The sequence below is a fragment of the Panthera onca genome, chromosome E3, assembly GCF_046562875.1.
Source record: "Panthera onca isolate mPanOnc1 chromosome E3, mPanOnc1 haplotype 2, whole genome shotgun sequence".
NCBI classification, from domain to species: Eukaryota; Metazoa; Chordata; class Mammalia; order Carnivora; family Felidae; genus Panthera; species Panthera onca.
Window position 1 is genome coordinate 1,044,538 of NC_138354.1, and position 27,881 is coordinate 1,072,418.

At 47.3% G+C, this 27,881-nt stretch overlaps 1 long non-coding RNA gene across 1 annotated transcript; it reads left to right on the forward strand.

Annotated features, from left to right (window-relative positions):
* LOC145713284 (uncharacterized) lies at positions 1-27,881 on the forward strand. The gene is made up of 2 exons (XR_014136322.1): positions 1-86; positions 27,490-27,881. It is a non-coding gene; the product is annotated as an uncharacterized LOC145713284 (long non-coding RNA).

Consider the following 27,881-nt stretch of genomic DNA (forward strand, 5'->3'; position numbering starts at 1 on the left):
AGACGTGCCACCGTGCAGGGACGTGATCACTTGTATCGACGCGTCATGCTGCCGTCTGAAATGGAGAGGAGCACGCGGCAGTTAAGGTAGGAAACAGCATTTCGTTTCGAATTTAAGTCTTTATGGAAACGTGTTGTGAACCAGCTGTGGCACGCTCGCGTCCGCCGTCTGCGCCTTCGCGTGTGCTGGGCCATCGCTCTCGCGCGGCTCAGAAAGACAGCTGTCCTTTTCAGGTAGCAGTGATTATCCCCACTCCCCATCATCGGTGGCGGTTCTGCTTCAACAGTGTTGTTCTTTATTTTTCGGTTGCTCTGATCTGGTCACTGCTCGGAGTCCTACTCTTAGGACCACGAGAACTCAGGGAAAAGAATCTAGTCCGGGATGAATTAATAACGATGCAAAGTCACCAGTTTGTTTTCAACTTTGTGTTGGTTCCTGAGTGGGTTCTGAATAAGTAATAATCATCCTGATTTCAGTGACTTGATGTTCCATTCCTGGCCAGGCCCCTTCGCTACCCCCTCGAGTCGCTGCATTAAATATTAAAGCCGCCTGCGCCCTGGCAGCTCCATCCTGGAGGCGGCGACAGTGTTTTTGTGAAATGACTCCTCCTGGTTGGCTGCTAGGTTAGTTCATTATTTTAATCTATGCGTATTGGCTAGGACTGCAACGTTGTCCTTTTTTCCGCGAATATTAGTTTGAAATGGGGGAGGAGAGATCCGTGTCCCGCGCGGCCCAATCCTGAGGAAAAGGAGGGCTCTGGGTCTCTGGGGGTGCCACGCCTAGTGCCGGGCGCTGACGGCGGGGGGCCTCTGGATACCCGCGCCCTCCAGCCTTCACCCCAGCAGGGACGTTAGGCGGTCCCAGACGGGGGTCTGTTGAAGACCTGCTTCATACGACGTACTTTGCTGGGCACTGTCGGGAGGGCAGGGGAAGCATAAGGTTGGAGACTGGAAGCTGCTTGGAGAGTGAAGACAGCGTGTATTTGAAAACAACAACAACAAAAAACAGTTCAACCCTAGAGCGGTGGGTCCCCGGTACAAAGAGGGTGAGAGATACGGACCTGACCCCGCAGACGTCTGCGGCACAGGGAGCAGGCCTCTGGTGCTGTGGACGAGCTGGGCCTTCGAGAGGGATGTAGCACCTTGGTGAATGTGCGAGAGAAAGGGGGGGTTGCAGTGCGGGCGTGGCATGCTGGGTGCAGACTCCCCGGCAGAGCCCAGCGATGGCCGTGGGCAGCGCTCACCACGAGGGCGCGGCAGCCACGGCGAGTGTGGAGGAAAACAGCCGTCATGAGTCCGATTCGAAGGGCCCGACCCTGGACGCTTTCCCCAGGGGGACTCGGGTCTGTTTTCAGTGTTGTTCATACAGACTTTGTTCTTCTGAGACCGGGAGTCGTCCTGTGTTTTTGTTACTGCTGGTCAGGCCGCACTGCGGGCTGAGCCTGGCTGGTGTGGCCATTGCAAAAGTGCTGTGAATGCATCTAGAGAGTTGTGCCTGGAGGGGAAGAAGAGATGGGGGAGGAGGGTGTGCTCGGAGAGGGAGGGCAGAAAGGGGCAGGTGCAGACCCCCCAGGCATCAGCCCCTGCCAGCCCCACCAAGGCCCAGGCAGCACCAGCGGCCCCCTGGAGTATTCTTTGGAAAGAGCTCCCGTGTCCTTCTCTGCCAGCAACCGAAACTATAAAAACAGATCCTAATTATAGCGATAAATTAGCAGGCCCTTCCCGACAAGCTCCGGGTCCCAGGCAGAGGGGTGCCGACCTCCCCAGCGAGACAGCGTGGCGGTCTCCTCACTCAGCTGGTCACCTCCGGCCACTCAGTGAGCAGCTCCTGGCCAGAACGCAGCTTAGTGGTGGGGTCCGTGTTCGGCTGTGAGGCACCGTCAGCAGGTGGAGTCCGCGTTCGGACCCTCCTGGGCAGCCAGTGGGGCCTGTCACCGAGGCACTGAGAGCAGCCCCAGTCTCTGCTGCGTTAGACTCAGAAGGGAATAAGTGGTTCGCTGTTTCAGGAAAGGAGCTCCCCCCACCCCGGCCCCAACGTGCAAACGCCAATGGATTTAATGAGGAATTTAGGGTTCTGTACTGGCTCCAGTTTAAGCTGAGGAGGAAGTTGGGGAATCTCACATTTTGGGCTGCTCTTTTGTTTTTTTTAAGTTTATTTATTTATTTTGAGAGAGAGAGAGAGAGAGAGAGAGAGAGAGAGAGAGAGAGAGAGGTCCCAAGGAGGCTCCACACCGTCAGCGTGGAGCCCAGTATGGGGCTAGACCTTATGAACTTCGAGATCACAACCTGAGCTGAAACCAGGAGTCGGAGCCCAACCGGCTAAGTCTCCCAGGCACCCAGGGTGGCTCTTCTTTTGGAGGGGGAAGTGTACCAATGGGCTGGAGCACCTCACATGGTCCAAACCCGGGCCCTGCTGGGGCTCACCGTGTGGCCGCCTTCCTTTTCTTCCCAGGTGCCCTTTCCGCTCCAGAGAGGGCAGAAGAGGACTTGCCAACAGCTTTTGAGCAGTTTGTGGCGAGCTCCAGGGATACAGTGCTATAAATATGAGATCTGACCGGGCCGTTGACGCCCCGAGCATGGCCACGCCAGGGGGTGGTTGGACACACTCGATGACCCTGTGTCCGTCGGCCACAGACAGTTGGATCCTCCATCGGGTCTCCCTGCAGCTGAATTATTTTCTGGCCTAGGATGGTGTTTGCAGCCCAGGCAGTGAGTGCAGGGAGCTGGGAGAGGAAGATCGGGCCACTTAGGTCACATGGCCACGACAGGCTGGCTCTTCTGTCAGCGGCAAGGCCAGACCGCTTTCCTCTCCTTGGCTTGCATGTGTCGACTTAACTGTCTTTCCTGTGCTGACACTTAGTGCTTCCGTTGACGTGTCACATCAGTTGTCATCGACTCAGCGAGTCCGAGCGCCTCCCATCGGCTTGCTTGGAGCACACCTTAAAAACTCCTGTGATTGAAATCTATTCCCGTGAAGTCCAAGCAGGGACGAGGTCTGAAGGTGCAGGGCGCTGAGTGGGCGCACCGGGGACTGGAGCCTGCAGTGCTTTCACGAGATGTAAGCAGACCCAGGAAGAAGAGAGGGCGGCTCCGCAAAACAGGCAGAAACGAGGGAGATGAGTAAGAATGCCGTCGGCTGCAGGCACGGATTCTATATGCAGCTGTAGTCTCCCTAAACCCGTGAATCTAGGCGCAAGAATCAGTCGGGAGGTAGGCCTTTATGTGCTGTGTGTACAAGTGCGTTGAAATTGAGCATCGTGCTCACAGGACCCCATTCCTTTCCATTTTACCTGATATTCTCCTTCAGGGTAAAGGTATAAAGCACACTTAAGGTTCTTTACCTCCTTCCCTGCAAGAGTAATTGACAGTTACTCGACTCCCGTGGGTGTCGTAAATAAGGAGCACACCGAGAGACTCGGTTGCCGTCGTTAGAAAGCACTGGCTTTAGCTGAGTTGAACTAGCGTCAACTAGGAGACGGGGTGAAGAATGCAAAGGTGTGCCCTTGGCAAGATCACCTCACCCTGTACCCTAACTTTTGTTGCAAAGGCTGGGTTTTCTCCCAACTAAGCAAGTTGGGTTTGTGTATTGACCCGTGTGCACTCACGGGAGTGGGTCAGAGGCAGGTTGTCTGAGTCGGGGCGCCCTGAAGGGGGGGCCACACTGAATTCTGGAGCATCTTAGTAGTGCCAAGAGAGATCGTGATGTTATCACTTGCTGCATGGTAAATACGGGAAGCAGGCCACCCGCCGTTCGGGGGCTAAGGCATGGAAATTACGCCAACAGCATGCTGCTGCGTGGGTTTTGTTCTATTGTGGCAGCAAACACATGACATAAAATCTAGTGTCTTAACCATCGTTAGGTGTGCAGTGCAGGAGTGTAACTATATGCACGTTGTTGCGCAAATGATTTCTAGGGCTTTTCCATCTTGCAAAACTGAAGCTCGGTCACCATCAAACACTCACTCCCCATCCCCACCCCCAGCCCCTGGCCCCACCCTTCTACTCTCTGTGTCTATGAATTGACTCCGGGGACCTCATGTGAGTGGAATCACACAGTACTTGTCCCTCTGTGTCTGGCTTATGTCACTGAGTGTCACGTCCTCAGGGTTCATCCACCGCCTAGCAGGTATCGGTCCTTCCTTTCTTTTTTTTTTTTTTTTTTTTTTTTTTTAATTTTTTTTTTCAACGTTTTTTATTTATTTTTGGGACAGAGAGAGACAGAGCGTGAACGGGGGAGGGGCAGAGAGAGAGGGAGACACAGAATCGGAAACAGGCTCCAGGCTCCGGGCCATCAGCCCAGAGCCCGACGCGGGGCTCGAACTCACGGACCGCGAGATCGTGACCTGGCTGAAGTCGGACGCTTAACCGACTGCGCCACCCAGGCGCCCCTCGGTCCTTCCTTTCTACGGCTGAAGAATATTCCATTGTGTGGAGGGACCACGTTCTGTTTATCTGCTCACTCACTGATGGACGCTTGGGTTGGCTGTTGGGAATCATGCCGCTGTGAACTTGGGTGTGAAAATCACAGTAGCTTGGTTTTAAAAGAAAAACGCAGTTTTCTGAATAAGGACTTTCTTGACTGTTAATATTCTATTACTAACATGTAAAAGGAGTGTGCCCAGCGCTTGTACCACTAATATATTTAACATCTTGGTGGAGATAGTGCTTTCCTGGCTGTAGATAAAACAACAACCCTGCTCCAGCCTCTCTTCTGTGAGGCTCAGGACAAGTAGAAGAAACCACCCTTTAAATTTTCAGTGGCCATAAGGATGGAGACAAGCTTTGCTCCTCAGAACAGAAAAACAAGTCTTGTAGGAAAGTGATCTGATGAAATGAGAACCAGGGCTTGCCTGTTGTTGCCCTGCTCCACATCCCCCAGGTGACCGTCCCCAGGGAAGCTGAAGGACTAAGAAGATGGCGAGAGGTCTCAGCCGAGACAGGCATGGAGCACACGGCTCTCAGTTCAACCCGGACCCTGGCTCCCGCAGTCCTTGGAATATCTGGGGGATCCCCTTTCCTCAGCGCAGGGTGGCCGGAGGGTGACCCCTAGCTGTAGACTCCTTTGGAGAAGGCCCAGGGGCATCACGACAGCATTTGCTGTGGTTTGTGTTGTTGGTCCTCATAAAGACCCAGCTTCTCCCTCGGTCTGGGGGGCACAGGTCCGAGACCAGATCAGGTCTGGAAAGGAAGCAAAAGACTGTGACTTCACGCTGGGATGGCTTCCCTCGGACCGTGTTATCCATTGTTGGCTTCTCTTGGTTGTATCATGAGGTCATAGCTTCTCGGCTGCCTATTTGTCCCTTAGGAATACCGGGTTTTATCAGCCATCTTCATGGTATGTGCAGGTCCCCCTTCCCTCTTCGGTGCTCCAGCTTTGCTGCTCTTACAAGAACCGCAGCCCCCTTGCTGCTGATGGTTAAGCGCAGCCACCTATCATTCTGGGATCCTGATATCCCTGTTGCTGTAAGGGAGGCCATTCTGGGACAGCATCTGCTGTTGTCCCCTCTGGCTTACAGAGCACGGACACTGCTGAGCTCCTCATCGATGCTGGTGCCCCCAGCTTCCCAGTCCCCACTGATCTGGCAAACAGAATGTCTCCGAGCCCTTCTGTGAAACATGGTTGGCTCGTGTCTTGTTTCCAGCCTTACTAGGTATATCCGCATTAGCGTGCCCACTTCTCTGAGACTTGACTCCTTCCTCCACCGTTGGCCACAGTACATGTGACATTTATGTTTCAATGAGTGTGTGAGTCATCACTTTTCCCAAACTTCCAAGGATCTTCTTGGGTGCAAATTAGCACTGCCTCCCAGTGCATTAAATCCTGTGTCCTGGGAAAGTGTTTCTCCATTGATAAATCCTCCCTTATCCCATCTGACATTCTGCCCCTTGATTCGGCATATCCTGGTGGTACATCTTGGCTAGGTCATGCAGCAACTTCAGGATACAATCTCTTTCTTCCTTGGCCAGGCCCAGCTCTTCCTTGGCTGGATTATATTGCAACTCGAACTTTCATATCAGCTGACAGCCAGGAGGGAAGGTGGGGGCTGTAGTCTTTGACAGGGTGGAGTAGGTCACTGCTGAGAGCCCAGAGCATTCAGAAGGACCTGGGGTTCAAAGATTTTTGAGTGTATCAACCTAGTTGTTCCCAGGGTCCTAGTTGTTTCAGGGTCCCCCTCCTTCTAGTTCGGGCCCCGACCTTGGCATAGGAGATTTGCTGGGGTTGAGAATTCAGCCTTTTCCAGCGCTCTGCTGTCCATATCATTCAGTCTTGGGCCTGACTCTCAATTCCTCCTGCAAGATGTGAGGTCTGTCTGTGTGCCACCAGAAAAGCCCTGGGGACGTCCACACTTGACCTTAAGTTGGAGATGAACCGACTTTCATTATCTTCCTCCAGGGCATTGATAGCATCCAGCAACAATCACCCCGTCCTGGCGTCCTGATCCTTACAACTCGCCCACAGTTCCCAAATGCACCGGCTAATGCCAGGCCTTCCACTGGTAGCCCATACCAGTTTACCATTGTTAAGAATTTTTTTTTAATTAGTAGATTTCATCTTATAAGATGGTTTCGGGTCTACAGAAAACTTGGGAAGACAGTACATATACTCCCTTTTCTGCACAATTTTCCCTTCTGCTGTTAGTGAGATACATTTGTTACTAACATTATTACTAACTAAAAGCCATAGTTAAAGTTGTCTCTTCATGTTGTTCGGTTCTAGGAGTTTTGTGAAATACGTATCATTTGTTAAATGTATCCACCATTACTATCATTCACAATAGCTTCTGCCCTAAAAGTCCCAGTGCTTCGCCTCTTCTGCTTCTCTCTGAAAACCCTGGCAATCATTGATTTGTTTCACTATCTCCATAGTTTTGCCTTTTCCAGACCATCGTATGGTTGGAATCATACTGGGTGTAGCCTTTTCAAACAGCTTTTTTCCCCCCACTTTTAATATGCATTTAAGGTGCCTCCATGTCTTCTAGTGGCCTAATAGCTCATTTCTTTTTAATGCTGAGTAATATTCTATTGTCTAAATGGACCACAGTTTATCACTTCATTTATCGAAGGCCATCCAGGTTGCTTCCAAGCTTTGCAATTATGAATAAAGCTCCTGTAGACCTGTGTGCAGGTTTTTGTGTGGACATACATTTATCATGTAGCCGGGTACGTACTCAGGAGTGTCATGGCTGACTCACATGGTAAGGGCATGTTTAGCTTTACAAGAAACTGCCTAGCTATCTGGCACCAGCAGTGGGTGGGGCTTCCTGTTGCTCTGTATCTGCACCAGCATTTAGTGCTGTACGTGTTCTGGATTTTTGTCATTCTGATAATTGTGTCGTGGCATATTGTTTTTAGTTTGCAGTTTCCGAGTGACATATGATGTCGAGCCTCTTTTCCTGTGCTTATCTTCCTGTGCTTATCACCTTCTCTGGTGATGTGTCTGTTCAGATTGTTGCCCATTTTTAAGTTGGGTTGTTGTTTTCTTGTTGCATTTTAAGACTTCTTTGTATATTTTGGTTTTTTTTAATGTTTATTTATTTTTGAGACAGAGAGAGACAGAGCATGAGCAGGGGAGGGGCAGAGAGAGAGGGAGACACAGAATCTGAAACAGGCTCCAGGCTCTGAGCCGTCGGCACAGAGCCCGACACGGGGCTCAAACTCACGAACTGTGAGATCATGACCTGAGCCGAAGTCGGACGCTTAACCGACTGAGCCACCCAGGCGCCCCAAGACTTCTTTGTATATTTTGGATGCAAGCCCTTTATCACTTATATTGTGAATATTTTCTCCCAGTCTGTTTCATTCTCTTAGCATGTCTTTTCATTCTCTTAGCATGATTTTCACAGAGCAGAAGCTTTTAATTTTCATAAAGTCCAGTTCCTCAATGTCTTTCTTCACTGATTATGGTTTTGGTGTTGTATTTAAGAATTTATTGCCCAACCCGAGGTCACCTAGATTTTCTCATATTTTCTTCTAGAAGTTTTATACTTTTGGGTTTTACAACCAGGTGGCCTTAAGTTATGAGCCAGTTTGTGTAAATTCTTGTTAAAGGTGTGAAGTCTGTGTCTAGATTCATTTTTTTGCACGTAGATATCCGATTATTCCTGTACCATATGCTGAGGAAACTATTCTTCCATTAAATTGCCTTTGCTCCTTTGTCAGAGAGAAGTTGACTGTATTTGTGTGGTCTATCCCCGGGTTCTTTGTTCTGTACCATTGATCTGTATGTCTCTTCTTTAGCTTTTTAGCTGACACCAGGCTGCCATGGCTCCTGTAGCTTTATAGTAAGTCTTGCAGTCGGATAGCACTAACAGCTTTAACAGTGGTTTCCCTACCTGTGCTAAGGACTATCAGAGCTCAACCTGTGACCTCCAGGGCAGGGTCCTCGTCACCAGCCTCACTGGCAGCTGGCAGGCGATCCAGCTTAAAGGCCCCATATTGGAGTGATTCCTGTGCTTACTCTCGATACCAACTGTCATTTCCTGGGAAGGGACTCTGAGGCAGAGAGCGGCTGCAGGAGCTTGATGAACGACACCCATAAGGGCACGAGGGAAGTGGGGTAGGGCAGAGGGTGAAGGGGAAGTGCAGTGTAGTTGCAGCAGAGTGCATGCTAGGAGTCTGGAGCTGGCATGTCCTTTCGTGGTAGTCCCAAGTTGAGGCAAAGGGCCTGGGCCAGAGTAGCCCTGCATCAACTAGATAGCTAGCGCAGGCTCCCTCAAGAAGTGCAACTTTGGGTGAGAAGGTTCCCCTATTCCAGGGAAGCTCCCTTGGAGAGAGATACAGCTGGGGGAATGAGCGCCCGTCGGGCAGCACTCCACACGGGGCGTCCCACTGTCCACCACGCAGTCCTTTGGATTCTCAGCAGAAGGGTCACTCATCGCACAAGTCTTCTCCACTTCTCCACTCAAGGGAAGCTTGAGGTTGCGTGGTCTGCCCAGGTGACCTCACTGCTAGAAGACCGTTTAAGCTGTTAACAAAATCTGGAGGACCACCTCAGCACCATGAAGGTTGCTGATGGCGAACATTTGAAATTAATCTAAATTTTAAAATATTAGCCCAGCATTTAGGATAGGAGCCGTGGTTTCTTACCCAAAGAAAGAATGGGTAGGAAGGGAAAAATAGAGAAGAGTTACTTGCAGGGCTTCCTGTAGCTTAGCTGGTCTCAGGACCTCTGTAGGCAAGAGTCCCCGCTTGCCTGGTGTTCCAGTCGGGCTTGGTCATATTGTCACCAATCAAATTGTCAGGAAAAGATTAGAATGGCTTAATCAAGGAAGGACAAAGGCTAGGAGATGAACTGCCCTTCTGCCAATATTAATAGAAGTAAGGATTAGAAATTAGTTGGCGGCTTAACTGATATTTTTAGAATTCCACTTGAAAGGGATAAGGATTCTAAAAACAGGAAAGTGGTAAATGCTACATAAGTCAGTAAAGGATCATAGCTAGCTTCATGTCCTTTGTAAAGAAACTATTACAAATTATGTGGGAGGATTTAGCTGTAAAATTGCTTGAAAAGCAAAATGTGATCTGAGACAGGCAGCCTAGATTTATGAGAGGGAACATGCCCAGAAGTTGTGTTGGAGATTTTAAAAGATACTATATTTATGACAGACAATGAGAATGCTTTGTGTAGCCTGCATCTGTGAAGAATTTGATAATGCTCTACTTAAAGATTTATTCTGAAGGTAAGACGTGGAAGAAGATGTGAAAAGAAACCCTGCATTTCCAAAGCACCGCATATTCACGCACATGCTCATTCCAGCTACACTGGTAGCAAAAGCAGAGTGTTTGTTAACGATCCCCCATGCCGTGTGTGGAGCCGGGCGCAGAGAGAGGGCTTGGCTGTTGGGCACTGTGTGCGTGAACAGCTGGATTAATCTTGTCTCGCCAGCACCTATTCAAACAGGAAGTCTGAGCAGTGAGGAATGACTCATATGTATTGTTAAAATGACTTTCCTTACCTTTTCTTTAAACTGGAAAGAGCAAGGACTTCTTTCCATGAAGGATAACCAGTTTTGTAGAGCCCTTGTTGAAGCCTTGCCCAAGGATGAGGTCCTTTGGAGAGACAACTGACGAATGTCTCCTGAGCAGACAGATCCCATTGATGGCCAGCGGTTCTGTCTGAGCAGACAGAACCCGTTGATGGGCAATGAAAACCTTCATCCAGGGGCATACGAAGATCCCAGCAAGCAGGGGTGAGGTAGAAGGAGGCAGCACTGTGGTTCTAGGTGAGAATGGAGTCAGCCACTAGGGATCTGAGTTTTCAGGAAATATGATACTCAGCAGGTGGACGGGAGTCCCTAAGTGAGGACATTAGGGCAATGCTGCCAAGAAGACAGGTGTGATGGCAGGTCCTGTGACCTACAAATCCAGTGTTCTGTGGCTCCTATTAGGAAACAGGGGGCCCAGGAACAGATCCAGATCTCCAAATCAGTATGGTCAGGTGGCCCAGCTCTCCCAGGAGTGGAGAGTCATAGAAAAAATGAATGTCACCTGAGTGAACCGTGATTGGAAGCAAGATGAGAACGTCCCCCCTCATCAGTCCCATTTGACATCATGCTGAAAGTCCTAGCTAATGCAATAAGACAGGAAAAGGAAATAAAGTATACGGTTTGAGAAGGAAGAAATAAAACTGTCTTTGTTTACAGATGACATGATTATAGAAAATCCCAAAGAATCAATGGAATAAACAAAGAAACAAACATCCTGGAACTAACAGCAATTATAGCAAAGTCACAGGATGCAAGGTGAATATACAGAAGTTAATTGTTTTTCCTATATACCATCCATGAGTAATTAGAATTTGAAGTGAAAAATTCAATAACATTTACAAAGTGAACCATGCAGCTGAACCTGCAACCCCCACCTTGAGCCTTTGCATTTGCTGTTCCCTCTACCTAGAAGGCTTTTCTCTCAGGTGTCCACATGGCCAACTCCTTCACATCCTTCAAACAGTCGTTCAAAAAGTTATCATCCTGGAGGATTCTGGGAAGATGGCAAAGCAGAAACCATCAGGAATCAGTTTCCCCTCCTAAGCAACGGTTGCACTGGCAAAATCTGTCTGATGTACCTATTTTGGAACTCTGGAGTCTATTGAAGGCTTCCAACTTTCAGGGGAAGCCTTAGATAGGAAATTGCACTTGATCTTGGTCAATTTCAACTCTTAGCACAGTAGCAGCTACCCACCCCTACCCCAAGACCAGTGTCAGTCACCTGTGCATGGGTTTCTGGAGCAGCTGGCATGCGGCTTGTGGGAGCCAGAGTGAATATCCACCAAATATTGAGGGTCTTCCCCCCTGATTGCTAAGTGCTGCTTCAGATCACAGAGGTGCAAAAAATGAGGGCAGCCATTGTTGTTGCACTTCCCCCATTGTGGCAAGCCCTTCCCCTACTACCTGAAGTGACTTCGACAGGATTTAAAGGGCTGATGCGCTTCCCCTTCTCCTTCATTTCTTTCTCTGGAAGGAAGCCAGACATTAGAGACTAAGACCTTCAAATCAATTTTATGTACAAGGGAAAGTTAGAAAGTGACTGTGCATGCCCACGGAAAGGCCCAGGCTCAGAAAAGACCTGAGAAGAGTTTAAGGATGATCTTTGGTGCAGAGACAGGCTGCAATAGAAAAAACCCATAAAATAACCAAAAACAGTAAACCTTGGGGGAAGGGGAAGATTCTGATTTCCAGAGTTACAACATTATTAGATTCAAATGTCTAGTTTTCAACAAAAAAAAATCACAAAGCATACATAGAAACAGGGAAATATGGCCAATTCAAAGGAAAATTCAATAGAAAGTATTCCTGAAAAAGCCCTGATGGCAGGTATACTAGACAAAGACTTTAAAACAACTGTCTTCAATATGCTCAAAAACTAAAGGAAGACCTTGAGAAAAATCAAGAAAATGATGTATGAACAAAATGGAAATATCAATAAAGAGATAGAAATTCTGGAGCTGAAAACACAATAACTGAAATGAAAAATTCACCAGAGGGACTCAAAGGTAGATTTGAGCAGACAAAAGAAAGAATCAGCAAACTAGAAGATAAAACGATAGAAGCATTCAGTTTAAGGAACAGAACGTAAAAAGATTAAAGAAAAGCAAATGGAGCCTAAGGAACCTGTTGGACAACACAAAAGACCGACATATACCTTATGGGAGATCTAGAAGAAAGAGAGAGAAAGGATCAGGAAAAATCTTTGAGGAAATAATGGCTAAAAACTTCCCAAATGTGATGAAAGACAAGAATATAAATATCCAAGAAGGTCAATAAGTTCCAAGTAAGATGAACTCATGGAGACCCACACTGGGACACATACTCAAATTCTGAAAAGCCCTAAGACAGAGAATCTTGAAAACAGCAAGAGAGAAGTGACTCATCACATACAAGGGATTCTCAGTAAGCATATTTCTCATCAGAAACTTAGGAGGCAGAAGACAGTGGGGAATTGACCACAATTAATGTTTTATTATCTTAGGATATCCAAAGTGAAAGAACTGTCAGCCAAGAAGTTCATTTTCAGTAAAACTGTCCTTCAAAGAGCAAGGGAGAGCGGCGCCTGGGTGGTTCAGTTGGTTGAGCGTCCAACTCTTGATTTCGGCTCAGGTCACGATCTCACGGTTCACGAGATTGAGCTCCACATTGGGCTCCATGCTGACAGCACAGAGCTTATTGGGATTCTCTCTCTCCCTCTCTTTCTCTGTCTCTCTGCTCCTCCACTGCTCGTGCTTGTACTCTTTCTCTCTCTCAAAATAAATCAATAAAAATTAAGGAAAAAAACAGAGCAGAGGAGGAATCAAGACATTTCCAGATAAACAAAAGCTGAGGGAGTGCATTTCCACTAGACCTGCATGGCAAGAAATGTTCAACATAATTGTGCAAGGTGAAAGGAAAGACACCACTAGGAAGTAATTCCAAACCACGTGAAGAAATATATCTCATTAAAGGTAGTAAGTGGGCAATTATAAATGCTAGTATTATCATAATAACAGTTTGTAAGTCTTTTTGTTTCTACATGTTTTAAGAGACTAGTGTTTGTAAAAGAATTTTTACACATGGGGGCACATAATGTGTAAAGATATAATTTTGTGATATCAGTGACCCTAAAGGGTGGGGACAGAGCCCTAAAAAACATAGAGGTTTTGTTGGCTGGTGGAAATTTAAATGAGTGTTATAATTTCAGGATGTTAAATGTAATCCTCCTGGTAGCCACAAAGGAAATAGGTATAGAACATACACAAAAGAAAATGAGAAAGGATTTAAAGGTTTAACTACAAAACAACAACAACAACAAAACTAAACACAGAAGACTAATGTATGTCACGAGAGACAGAAAAGCTAGGAGACATATAGAATACAAATAGCAAAATGACAGAAGAAAGTTCCCCCCATCAGTAATTATACTTAATGTAAATGTATTAAACTCCCATTACAAGACAGAGGTTGCAGAGGTTGGCAGAATGGATAAAAACACATGATCCAACTATATGCTATCTATAAGAGACTCACTTTAGATCCAAAGGCAAAAATAGATGGAAAGTGAAAGGACAGAAAAAGATATCCATTTAAATGCTGACCAAATGAGAGCAGCGGTGACTCTACTGATACAGACAAGAATGGACTTTAAATCCAAAACGGTTGTGAGGGACAAATAAGGGCATTATATATAAAGGTTCAAACAAAAAGATACAACAGTTATAAACATTTATACACCTACTAACAGACTGAAAATGTATGAGGCAAATACTGACAGAATCGAAGGGAGAAATAGTTCTAAAAGTTGGAGGCTGCAACACCCCATTCTAAATAATGGATAAAACAATCAGACAGATCATATGTAAGGAAATAGAAGACTTAATACCATACATCGACAACATCTAACATACATGTATGGGCCGGTCTAATATCAACAGCATACACATTCTTTTCAAGCACATATGGGACATTTTATAGGATAGACCATATGTTGGACCACAAATTAAGTCTCAATAGATTTTATTTTATTTTTTTTTCTTTAAATTTTATTTCTTTTGACAGAGAGAGAAAGAGAGCTCATGCATGTGGGTAAGCGGGGGAGGGGCAGAGAGAGAAGGAGAGATTCCCAAGCAGGCTCCTCACAGCACAGAGCCCAATGCGAGCTCAGTCCCACAAACCATGAGATCGTGACCTGAGCCAGGAGCAAAAGTCGGACGCCTAATTGAGCCCCCCAGGCACTCCAAGTCTCAATAGATTTTAAAAGATACAAAGAATCTTCACCCACAACAGAATGAGATTAGAAATCAACAACAGAAGTAAACTGGAAAATTTACAGATTTGTGTAAATTAAACACACACTCTTAAAGAACCAGTGAATCAAAAAAGAAACACAAAGGGAATTAGAAAATACTTAGAAACAAATGAAAATGAAAACACACATACCAAAACTTGCGGGATGCAGTAAAACCAGTGTTAAGGGGGAAATGTATAGCCATACACACTTACATTTTTTAAAAAGGGATCTCAAACTGATGATCTAACTTTACAATTTCAGGAATTAGAAAAAGAAAAACAAACTAAACCCAAAGCTAGCAAAAGGAAGGAAATAATAAAAATTAGAGCAGAGATAAATAAAAGAATATTTAAAAATAGAGGCAAATCAATGCAGAAAGATCAACGAAGTTGACAAAACTTTAGCTGTATGGATTAAGGAAAAAATAGAGAAGACTCGAGTTAGAAAAATCACAAATGAAAGTAGGGACATTATCAATTCTACAGAAATAAATGGATTATAAGAAAGAACTTATTAACAACAAATTAAATAACCTAGATGAAATGGACAAATTCCTCAAAACACAGAATCTACCAAGAATAAATCATGAAGAAATAGAAAATCTGAACAGGACTATAACTAGTAAGGAGTGTGAATCAACTATTCAAAAATGTTCCAATAAGTAAAAAATCAGGACCAAATGGCTTCACTGGTGAATTCTACCAAGCATTAAAGAAGAATTAACACCAATTCTTCTTAAACTTTTGCAAAAATTTAAAGAGGAGGGAACACTTCCTACCTAACTCATCTAATGAGGCCGACATTGCTCTGATATCAAAGCCAAAGACACTGCAAGAAAGGAAAACGATGCATCTAATATCCCTTATGACCACTGATGGAAAAATCCTCAACAAAATACTAGCAAACCAAATTCAGCAAAACATTATAAGGATTAGAGGCCATGACCAAGAGGAATTTATTCCTGGAATGTAAGGATGATTCAACATACAAAAATCAATCAGCGTAAGTCATCACATTTACAGAACGAAGAAGAAACAAAACAAAACATGATCATCTCAATTGATGCAAAAAGGCAAAAAAAAAAAAAAAAAACATACAACAACCTCAACACTCTTTCATGATAAAAAACTGGACAAACTAGGAATAGAAGAAAACTATCTAATGATATGATATAATAAAAGTCATATGTGAAAAACCCACAGCAAACATTGTACTCAACACTAAAAGACTGAAAGCTTTTCCTCTAAGATCTGGAACAAGGCAAGGATGTCCACTTTTGCTGCTTCTGTTAAAAATATACTGGAAGTTCTTGTCATAGCAATTAGACAAGAAAAAGAAACAGGCATCCAAATTGGAAAGAAAGAAGTACAATTACTTCTGTTTGCAGATGATGCGATTTTATATGTAGTAAATCCTAAAGACTCCACCAAAAAAAAAGTTATAATAAGTGAATTCAGCAAAATAGCAGGATGCAGAGTCAGCACACAAAAATCAGTTGCATTTCCATACACCAACCGTGAATAATCTGAAAAGGAAATTACAAAAACAATTCCACTTATAATAGCATCAGGATAATAAAATATTTAGAAATTAATCAAAGGGATAAAAGACATACAATGAAAACTACAAAATATTGCTGAAAGAAATTAAGGAGGACACAAACAGAAGTACAGCCTATGTTCATAAGTTGGAAGAGTTAAAAGTTGTTAAGCTGTCAGTACTATCCAAAGTGATCTAAAGAGTCAGTGTAATCCTTTTTACGATCTCCATGACATTTTCTGCAAAAATGGAAAAACACATTCTAAAGTTAACATGCAATCTCACGGGACCCCAAATAGCCAAAGCAATCTTGAAAAAGAACAAAGCTGGGGAACTCATACTTCCTGGTTTCAAAACTCGTCACAAAGCTACAGTCCTCAACATAGTGTGTAGTGGCATAAAGTGTCACACAGAGCAACAGGATAGAATGGAGAATAGCCCAGAAATAGTCTCACACATATGGTCAAATGATGTTTGACGAGGTCATCAAGACCATTCAGTGAGGAAAGGAAAGTCTTTTCAAGAAATGGTGCTGGGGACACTGGACGTCCATATTCAAAAGAATGAAGTTGGACTCTCATGTACAAAAAGTCACTCCAAGTGGATCAGAGATTGGAATGGAAGGCCCAACACGATAAAACTCTTCGAAGAGGCCGCCTGGGGGGCTCAATCAGTTAAGCGTCCGACTCTTGGTTTCATCTCAGGTCATCATCTCACAGTCTGTGAGTTTGAGCCTCACATCAGGCTCTGCACTGAGACCACAGAGCCCACTTGGGATTTCTGTCTCCCTCTGTCTCTGCTCCTCCCCAGTTTACTCTCTCTCAAAAATAAAGAAATAAACATTCTTAAAAACCCTTAAACTCTTAGAAGAAAACTTAGGGTCAGAACTTCACAACATTGAGTTTGGTGATGAATTCTTGGATGTGACACCAAAAAGCACAGGCAACAAAAGAACAATAGAGAAATTAGACTTCATGGGAATTAAAATTTTTGTGCTTCAAAAGAGACTATTAACAGAGCAAAAAGGCAACCCACAGAAAATATATGTGATGAGGGATTAACATCCAGAACAGATAGAATTTCTAAAAGTCAACAATAAAAAAACCAAACAACCTCATTTAAAAATGGGCAAAGAACTTTGAATAGACATTTCTCCAAAGAAGATACACAAATGGCCCATAAGCACACGAGAAGATGCTCAACATCACTCATCATCAGGGAGATGTGCATCAAAACCACAAGGAGATACGACCTCACACCTGTTAGGATGACTACTATTTTTTAAATCTAATTTTTTAAATGGTTGTTTATTTTTGAGAGGTGGGGGAGAGGCAGAGAGAGAGGGCAACACAGAATCTGAAGCAGGCTCCAGGCTCTGAGCTGTCAGCACAGAGCCCAATGCGGGGCTCGAACTCGTGGACTGCAAGATCATGCCCTGAGTCGAAGTTGGACGCTTAACCCACTGAGCCACCCAGGCGCCCCAGGATGACTACTATTTTTTTAAAAAAGAAATTAGGGGCCCCTGGCTGACTCATTCGCTAGGGCATGCAGGTCGTGATCTCAGGATTGTGAGTTCGAGCCCCATGTTTGGTGTTGAGATTACGTTAATGCATAAACTTAATTTGTTTATTTATTTGGGCAAAGGAAATTATTTACAGCGTCATTCACGATAACCAAAAGGTGGAAGTTACCCAAGTGTCCCATGAATAGATGAACAAAATGTGGTACAGCCATACAATGGAATATCTTTCAGCCTTAAAAAGGAAGTTCTGACACCGGCTACAACATGGATGACTCTAGAGGACATTTTGCTATGTGAAATAAGCCGGTCATAAAAAGACAAACACTGTAGGATTCCACTTACATGAGTACCTGTAAGTACCCAGAGTAGTCAGAATCGTGGACAGAGAGTAGAATGGTTGCCAGAGGCCGGGGAGGGGGAGGAGGGTACGGTTTAATGGGTGTCATTTCAGTTTCACCTTCCGGAAAGAGTTCTGGAGGTGGATGGTGGTGGCGGTTGTATAACATTAGGAATGTATACAATACTACTGAGCTTTACACCAAAAAATAGTTGAGATGGTAAATTTTATGTAATGTGTATTTTACCACAATTCTTAAAAAAAAAGCTGTCTTCTCTGGGGCTCCTGGGCGGCTCAGCTGGTTAAGTGTCCAACTCTTGATCTCAGCTCAGATCATGATCTCGCAGTTTGTGAGATCGATCGAGCCCAGCATTGGGCTCTGCCCTGACAGTGTGAAGCCTGCTTGGGATTTTCCTCTCCCTCTCTCTCTGCCCCTCCCCTGCTTGCCCGTGCTCTCTCAATAAGTAAGTAAGTAAGTAAGTAAGTAAGTAAATAAATAAATAAATAAATAAACAAACTTTAAAAAGTTAAAAATAAATAAAAATAGAAAGCTGTCTTCTCAGCGAGGCCAACCTTCCTTGACCTCCCTGTGATCCCTGCCGGTGCAAGTACTGCCTGTGCCCTCTTATGTTACCTCTAGTGTCTCTTACGGTGTAACATACAGTCTCCTTACTTCTTCGTCTCATGCACTGGATGTGCTTCTGCCTTAGTCGTGGCACACCCTGGCACGCGGAAATGCTCAATAAGTATTTGTTTATAATAGCTTTTTTTAATGTTTATTTTTGAGAGAGAGAGACACACAGAATCCGAAGCAGGCTCCAGGCTCAGAACTGTCCGCACAGAGCCTGACATGGGACTTGAACTCATGGACCGCGAGATCATGACCTAAGCCGAAGTCGGACGCTTAACTGACTGAGCCACCCAGGCGCCCCTCGTTTATAATCGCTTTATTGAGACGTAAGTCACAAGCCATGCATCCCACTCACGTGGAGTGTGTAATTCAGGGATTTTCCTATATATTCACGAGGCTGTGCCACCATCACTGCTGTCTAACTGCAGCACATTGTGAAGATCGCAGACAGAGAACCCCTACCCACCAGCGGTCACCACCTGTCACCGCCAGGCCCCCCAGCCCGCGGCAACCACGGATCCACTTTCTGCCTGTGGACACGTGTGAGTGGACACATACGGTGTGCGTGCTTTTGTGGCCGAGTCCTCTCGCTCGGCGTGATGTTCATGTAGCACGTAGCAGCCCTTCATTTCTGTCTCACTCTCTTTTTTCCCACCTTGCCGTGTGGTTCTGCAGGCGTCTTTTGGTCAACTCAGCTCAGACGTTGCCTGCTTTGTGAATCTTCCCAGATTTAGAGCACCACGTGCAGTGTCCGACACAGGGCCACATCACTGCTTCGGAAGTAGACATGAGGCCTGCTAAGTCTTAAGGACTAAACTACTTGTTCTCCGAGATACGCATTCCTCGGTTCCTTCTACTACAGTTGACTTTCCGTTGTACCTGCTCCCGGAAGACACTGGGGAAGTAGATCCAAATCTCCTAGCCAGCACACCGGGAAGTCAAACCCATTTTACTCCTGCCACCAAGCGGTAAGAGGCCAGCATGACACCGATCCAGACTGGACGGACCAGACCCCAGAGGGCTGAGGGCCTCAGCCGCGCCTGCCCTTCCTGTGCGTGAAGCTCAGCGCTTAACCTCCTCCTCAGGGTTCAGCATGCCTGCTTTTGCTGAGGATGTTTCCAAGCCCGTGGTCAGGCTTTTTATGGGCCAGGTTCAAGGTTGTTTGAACCCCTTCCGGATCCGGCTGGTTGTCAGAATTACCTGTGGGTGTTTAAAATGTAGCGGTGCCAGGGCCCCACCTCAGCCTAATGAACTAGAATCTCCGGGTTACGACCCAGGTCTCTGTATTTTGTAAATCTTAACAGCTTGAGAATCACCGTGCTGGCCTGTAGGCTCCTGGAGGGCAGGAGCCTGGAGTTCTTGCTCAGCCCCGCAGGGCCTGCTCCTGGCACGGGTCTGGCACAGGCAAAGTGCACAGGTGTGGATCAGAAGGACAAAGAATGGGCGGATTCCGTGAAAGAACAAACGGCTACAAACTGCAAAGATTTTTACAAAGCGGTTTTTTTACATGAAGGTGAAATTCACATAACACAGATACACCATTTTAAAGTCAACGACTCAATGGCATTTCGTATATGATAATGTTGTACAACTGTGACCTCTATCAAGTTCCAAAATATTTCCATCGCCCCGAGAGAAGGCCCCGTACCCATGAAACAGTTACTCCTCACTTCTGCTCCCTGGAACCCCTGGCTACCACTAATCTGCCTGTTGCCTCCACGAGTTTGCCTCTTCTGGACATTTCACTACATGGAATCACACAAGATGTGTCTTTTGCATCTGATTTCTCTCACTGAGTGTAATAATGTCAAGGCCCATCCGCACTGTAGCACAGCTCAGCACGCCGCTCCTTTTTGCGGCTGAGTAATACTCTCCTGTGTGAAGGACCACGTTCGCTATTCAGCTGTCCGAGGACACATGGGACCCTTTCCACGCGGAGTCAGCTGGGAGGGGACTCGCCACACAAGATCACTCTCTGGTTCTGCTCTCCAATCTGACGCATGCTTATCCTGCTTGCTCTGGGGCCCGTGGCCTTGCCTTCACGTGGCTGTCTGGTGGCATGAAGGGGAGTGACTGCCACGTGTGGTATTTGCAGAGGCACAGAAGTTAGCTCAGTACGCGGCGTCCGAGGGAAGCCCCGCGTCCTCTTTCCAGAAAGCTCTATTGGTTTGAAGCTTCTCCAGTTGCTTTGATTTTAGCTCCAGACCCCGTGCTGTAGCCCAGGATCCTCCTCAAAAAGGCTAATAAGCACCCATTTGTCCTGGCACTTGGTGCCTAGGAGCCTCTCTGTGGCCAAGCCTGCCTCACACTGGCAGCCGCGGGGGCGTGAGTCCCAGGTCTTCCGCGGGGGGCCTCACGGGGCTCTCCGGTCGCGCTCATCACCTGCCCCCCAGCCTGTGAGGAAGGGGATCCCACAAAGCTATTGCCTACAGGCTTTTGGCGCGCAAACCCAAGACCCTGTTAAATGAGAACATCACAGGAAAACCTGAGCGAGATTCCCCGAGACCCCTCTTGTAGGATAAAGAAACCGTTTGTCCTCATTTCCTCTTGTCCTTACGATTCCTGTAGGTGTGAGGCCCCTGGAACTATTTGAAATTTAAGTGTGTAAGTTATATGCGGTGAAGTACACAACTCTTAAACATGCAGCTTACTGAATTCTAACATATGTGTACATCCATGTAATCCCTCCCCGAGCATACTGAGTGTCTGCAGCCCCGAAAGCCTCCTCCGGTGGTTTTCCACCAGTGGGTTCCACCCCAGAGGCAGCCATGTTCTGACCTCCGTCACCGTCAGCCAGTGCCGTCTGCTCTGGACTTCACTGAATGGGCTCGTCAGCACACGCACTTGGAGCCTGACTCCTCTCCCTCAGGGCTACGCCTCTGACATTCATCTGTGTGGTCGCATACAGTGCGGTTTGTTGTCGCATCGTTGCGTGGTGTTCCACTGTGTGTGACCGTCACGGTTCACTTACTTGCCACGCAACACTGATGGGAACACCTGTCGTCGCGGTGGCCGCTCACCGAGGTGACACTGTATTGGCAGTGTGGCCGGCCTGGCTATCCCCAGCCTTGTCAGTGGGGAGGGGCCTTGACTCCTCCCATCTAACCCTCAGCCCCCAGCAGAGCAGACTGGCTGAGAAGTGCACCTGGGTCACGCACAGCCAGTCTGCAAGCTGGGTGGGACCTCAAGGGACCCCACCCCAGGGGGCAGAGGCAGTTAGCTTCTAAGTCCCGGGGTGCAGAGTGGGACCAAGTGAGAATCTGAACAGAGGCTCCCGGCCAGAGGCAGGGCAGTGACTGGCTGCACCTGTAGCTGCGGAGAAGATACTGCGTGAACAGAAGCTGGGAGGGGGTCAGGGGCCCGGCGGGGTGCTCTGGGGTCCGAGTCCCTGTGGGCCTTGGGTCCACGCCCGATCCTCCCCAGTGGGTGCCTACGACTGACAGCCCTTCTCTGGAGCTGCCACGCCCTCGTACCTCGTACCTTGAGGGAAACAGTGTCCCCGGGCACCCCAGATCTTTGCGGAGGGTGAGGCCAGGTGTTCCTGGCGCCTCTGGTTTGCAGCCTCAAAGATCCTTCATTTTTCCCTCTGACACTCTGCCTTTCGGACTGATTTTCTTTTTGAAGATCAACTTCCCAAAATTAAGTCCACCCAAGTTCCCAAGTAAAATGAAAAGCCATTTTTCTTACAAATCTTATATGGACATAATTTAATATAAGGCATAAACTAATAAACTAAAGATCATATATTACAGCAGTAGCACAATAAAAAACAAGCCACTATAGGAGACAAATGAATGGTATTTTCGCCAAGGGGAAAAGAGAAACAGAAACGAGATGTGAGTTATATTCTGTGTGTAAATAACTTTAAAGAGAAATAATAAAGGTGACGTCTGTAACTCTCAGTATATTTGGGGAGAGATCATTTAATCGCAGTAAAATAAGAGGTGATAAGTTTAGCTGAAGCTTTGCATAATCAGAATTCAGTTAGTTTCCCGAGAAAGGCACGATGGGCGAGTCTCATTTTATGGGATTTTTAAGATTTGGGAGATCCGCAACATTCGCTCCTGTTGGGGTGCCACGGGCTCCAGCGGGGCAGCTCTGCCTTCATCTGAAAGGTGGCACGTGGTCTTTGAAACTTCTTGTAAGGGTGCCTGGGTGGCTCAGTCGGTTGAGCATCCGGCTTCAGCTCAGGTCATGATCTCGAGGTTTGTGAGGTTGAGCCCCGAATCCAGCTCACTGCTGTCAGCACGGAGCCCACTTCGGCTCCTCTGTTCCCTGTCTCCTTGCCCCTACCGCACTCGTGCTCTCTCTCAAAAACAAAAACATAAAAATAAATAAATGAAGTTTCTTTTAAAATCTCATTAAGCAAAATACTGAGTGATAAAAAAAATAGAAGTAACTATTGATACGCACAGCAGCCTGGACGGACCTGCAGAGAATTACGCTGGGTGAGAACAGCTGATCCCAGAAGGTTACGCACCATGCGATTCCATTTATAGGACGTTCCCGAAACGGAAAATTACAGAAATGGGAACGGACGAGAGGTTGCCGGGGTTGGGATTGGAGGGTGGTGGGTGTGGTTACGAAAGAAGGGACCCTTGTGGTGATGGATGTTCCGTATCTCGACCACGGTGACGGACACACGAACCCGCGCACGGACAAAACCCACGCATCGAGGTGCGCGCACGTGCACAGGCGCGCAGACGTAAAATTGGGGAGAACTGAGTCAGGCTGGCCGAGGATCGGTGTCGACGTGCCAGTGTCCCGGTTGATACCACACTGTGGTTTTGTGAGGTGTCACTCTGCAAGTGACAGGAACTGGTGTATAGGGTCTCTCTGCAGTGTTTCTTGCAGTTGCCTCACAATGAACAGTTTCATTTAAAAACAGCAGGAAGAAACTTTCCTCAGAGTCAGCCCTGTCGGGCACCCACGCAGATGGTAAGGTGAGAAGGGAGGCCGGGACCGAGTCCTTCAGGCTCGGCCCTTGGTGCGCGCCTGGCGTCCACCGCCTGCGGCCCAGCTGTGCTGCCCGCGTGCGCACGGAGGCCCGGCTGCCGGGCTGGGCTGGTGGCAGACCCAAGGACGCTCCTTCCAGCTGCCGGTCCAGCTCCGTCGTGGGCCCAGGCTGCCACCCCTTACGTCTCAGGTATCTTTAGGGCCCGCTCAGGGTGGCACTTTTGCCAACATTTCCAGCTTTGTTGCGATTAATTTGCTGTTGCCGTTAGGTTCGTTTGCTCGCTTTGTGGTGGCGGTGGCAGTAGAAGGAGGTGAGAGAGGAGAGGCGCTGGGGTCGGTCAGGTCACAGTGCAGCCGGCAGGGTGCCTCTCGGAGCTGGCGGGCTTGTCTTGTGTCTCCCCGGAGACGCAGGGGCGGCTCATGGGAGCCGCAGGGAGTTTGGAAATGCGGAGACGCGTAAGGAAGAAAATGAAGATGAAAAGCACTCACCGTCCCACTGCCCAGAGAAACCCAGGGTTAATGTGTCGGAGCATTTCCTTGCCTTAAAAACATTGTGTGTGGGTGAGTGCAAGATTCTGTTTTGATCCCCTCGTTGTTCACTCAACATTACGTTACGAATACTCTCCGCGACCAAATTAAGGGTAATTTAGAGTGTCTTGGTGTGATCGCACGTGGCTGTCCCAAACCCTCTCGAACCAACACCTTGCTCACTTGGTGGAGTTTTTGACTGTTTATTTCAGAATCCTGCTCTTCTGGAGACACCACTCAGGTGTGAATCCTCCTCAGAGATTTCTTTTTCTATCTAGTAAGCACAGCATTATGAAGAAAAGTCGAGAAATGTATTTGCTTGCTGCCCACATCGTGAGACTCATCAGTGCAGTAACAGTTTTACTACTATATTCCCGCCCGGCTCAGTTTTATGTAGTGAAATTGGGGGTGTTTGTGCAAAACTTCCCTTTTGCAGGGAGAGGAATGGTTTGTGTCTGTGAATTTTATCTGGTTTTAAAAAGTTGTTTTTTAATGATCTCTTGGCGCATTTGTCTTAATTGCTGAGTCAGAGCGTGCCGAGGTTTTTATAGCTTCTTAAAACTGTTAGGAAAAAAAAAAAAATAAAAAAAATAAAAAATAAAAAAAAAAAGAAAGGGGCGCCTGGGTGGCGCAGTCGGTTAAGCGTCCGACTTCAGCCAGGTCACGATCTCGCGGTCCGTGAGTTCGAGCCCCGCGTCAGGCTCTGGGCTGATGGCTCGGAGCCTGGAGCCTGTTTCCGATTCTGTGTCTCCCTCTCTCTCTGCCCCTCCCCCGTTCATGCTCTGTCTCTCTCTGTCCCAAAAATAAATAAAAAACGTTGAAAAAAAAAAAATTTTTTTAAAAAAAATAATAAAAATAAAAAAAAACTGTTAGGAGACGCCATTGGACCTCTTGGTGGGGTCACACCAGTTCAGTGGTGAGACCCCTTTGATCAGGAACCCCCCAAAATGTAAACAGAAGCATGTAAGGGATTGTGGGACTTCAGGGGGCTGGCGGGGGGCAGGGGACTGCTGCTTCTCATTATGAGCTCTTGGGTGACATTTGATATTTTTACCGCGTGAATGTGTTACTTTGCATAAAAACCATGGGGAAAGATGCCTTCGGTTCGGTCTTGAAAGTCACAAGGGATAAATCTCCTTATTTTACAGAAATGTAGGAAGGCTCCCGTTCCTTTCTCTTCCACGTAAAAGATGCAGGTTAGCGTGTTGGCCGGAGAAAGAAGATGTTTCTGGGACTCTGAGGAGCTCGGGCTGGCCTTTGATTCGAAAGCGAGCTGTGCCGTCCCAGACCGACCTCCCTCCCCCGTCGGTGGAGGGCCCATTAGATGGGGTGTTGTTTGTGCCCCGGGAGAGGTGCTGGTGTGCAGGGGGCTCAACCACAGTGCTCCTGCATCAGAGGAAGAGAATGCTGTCCTGGGTTTAAAGGAAATTGCATTAACGGATGAATGAATGCATTTAATTTAAGGATTTCCCCATAGCGGTTTCTTGGACCCTGGATGCCTGCTACTACACCTTCGCTGCTGGCAAAGGTGTAGACATTCAGATGTCAGTCCCCGGGCCCCGGTCTTTGCCCATGTTCCACATCATGCCTTCCTTCCACATCTCAGCTTGAACATTAAATTTAATAAATAAGCTTAAGAAAATTATTTCTGTCTAGCTAAAAGGTGGTTTCTTGAAATATTTTTAAGTGAAGAGAACTATATGCATATCATATAGTAGTCTTTTCTGCATGTAGAATTGTTCTGGGTACCTATAATGGAATAAAATACATTTATAGTCCTAAGTGTTCAACAGAATCATCATGCCCTCCAAAGTCTCTACGGTCTTAGGGCACTTGGTATTTGGTGAAAGACAGTGAATGCTCTTCTGTAACTTTCCCACAGTGACTCAGGGGATGAGCCCTTTGAAAAGATCGATTCTCCCCATAAAGCTCAGATGTATATTTCAGTGAGGGTCCATGTTGGTTCCAGACAGAGTTGGGAAGATTGCTTCCGGGGGCCTTCCTTCTCTCCCCTTCGGGCATCAGTGGCTCCGAATATGCGGCTGCTTCCTCGACAGCCCCGACTCGCCACGTCCAAACCCCAATTCTTAATCTTCCTCCTGAAAGCTGCCATTTCCCGTTCTTACCCCTCTCGGCCAATGGTTAGCCTGATTGCCATGGCCAACCCCTGAGAGGCACTGACTCCTCACTCTTTCTCACTTGCCCTCCGGTGCCCTGTTGACAGTACCCCGAACTTGTTGGCTGCTCTCCGTCTCTGCCATCGCTGTGACTCCCCGGTCCAGGCCACCGTCCCGACTCACGGCCTCCTCGCTGGGCTTCCTGCTTCCGCTTTTTACCTAGTAAAGTCCATCTGCCATTACAACGGCCACCAAATCTAGAAATAAGATCACATCACTGGCCTGTTTAAAACTTCCCAGTGGCTTTGTATCAGTCAAGTTCTAGCCAGCAAAACAGGCCCAACTTCAAGTGTGTATAACCAAGGGATTTAAGGTAGGGAGTTGTTCACGCAGAGGGTGAGGCAATCTGGAGACAGCCCGCATAACATGGCAGGAATCCGTTGCCACCTCTAGTCCGGAGGGACAAAAGGAGGAAGCTAGGGCGGCACTGAGGATCATCCAGATTTCCTTCCCGTGGCCACTCCGGGCCCAGTACATAAAGCGGTGCCTGGCGTATAGGCGCTTAGTAAATGTTGGTCCGACGTGTGGTTGGACAGATGGATGGGTGGACAGACGGACGGATGGATGGACAGACGGACGGACGGACGGGTCGGCTTTCCCACTTGGCGTCTCCCTTCCAGATATCGTGTATATATTTGGAAGGCCTGATGGTGGCATCCTGCTTTCCTTAGGCAGTGGCCCTCCCCAGGGATCTCTGCCCAGGAACTATGTGGCCTGTGGTGTCAGACGTGTTTGAGTTTGAATCCTGAGTGCCCTCACCTAGCCGTATAAGCTTGGAAGCTTCTGTTTCCTAGTCAGTCTAAGAGGGATCATAGTAATGAAGGCCGCCTCACAGGGTTGACGTGAGCGGCCTCAGGCGCCAGTGTCCAGCTTCAGCGTGGCGCCGTGCCGCGGGCACAGGTAAGTGTAAATCGGACAAACAGCCAGTTTGTGCCTCGGGAGCAGCTGCTGTGGTCCGGGCGACACCCCGTGGGCATCACAGAAGCTCCGTGGTGTTCTCTGCGTAGTCTTCTTTACAGGACTTTGCAGAGCCAGCGGGCTGAGCATTTCAGAGCTGGGTACCGTGGGGTGGCACTGTCGGCCAGCCATTGGCCTCAGCATCCACACGCTCTGCCTGGATGCAGGCCCTCTGCCAAGTGAGTCTGTGCCGACAGGGCCCAAGTGGCCCTGTGATGGTCAGCCCAGATTTCTTTTAATGTTTACTTATTCTGAGAGAGAGAGAGAGAGAGAGAGAGCTCTAGCAGGGAAGGGGCAGAGAGAGAGAGGGAGAGAATCCCAAGCAAGCTCTGCGCTGTCAGCACCAAGTCCAATGTGGGGCTTGAACCCACAAACCGTGAGATCATGGTCAGACAAAACCAAAAGTCTGACAGTTAACTGGCTGAGCTACACGGGCACCCCAGATTTTTAAATTTAAAAATCACACTGTTTTGGATTGACTGTATAATTTAGCAATGTCTTCCAGGAACCGGACTGGATGTAGAACAGATCACTGCAATCTATCTAGCCAGTCAGTTTCACTAATTTGTGTTTTGGGAATGCAGCGAATGCGGTAAAAACAGACAGAATTCCTGGAACGTGTTCTCAAACGCGTCAGCTCTCCTGAGGAAAACCAATCGCACCTCTGTCTGGAGGTCTGAAGGCCCCACACCGGCCTGTGGATCTGGACCAGGACTTAGCCACTGTGGAGTTTGCTAGTGCATGGAGTGAGGTATTCAACCTCGACAAGTGGCCTCGACATTAAATAAAATTTTCGGAAGGAATTTTTCAGATTGAGAAATTGTTCATTTAAATGTTCACACTGAGAAGTGCCTGGCTGGCTCAGGCAATAGAGCGTGTGGCTCTTGATCTCGGGGTTGTGAGTTCAAGCCCCAGCTTGGGTGTAGAGATTCCTTAAAAATAAAATCTTTGAAAATTTTCAATAAATAAAATAAAT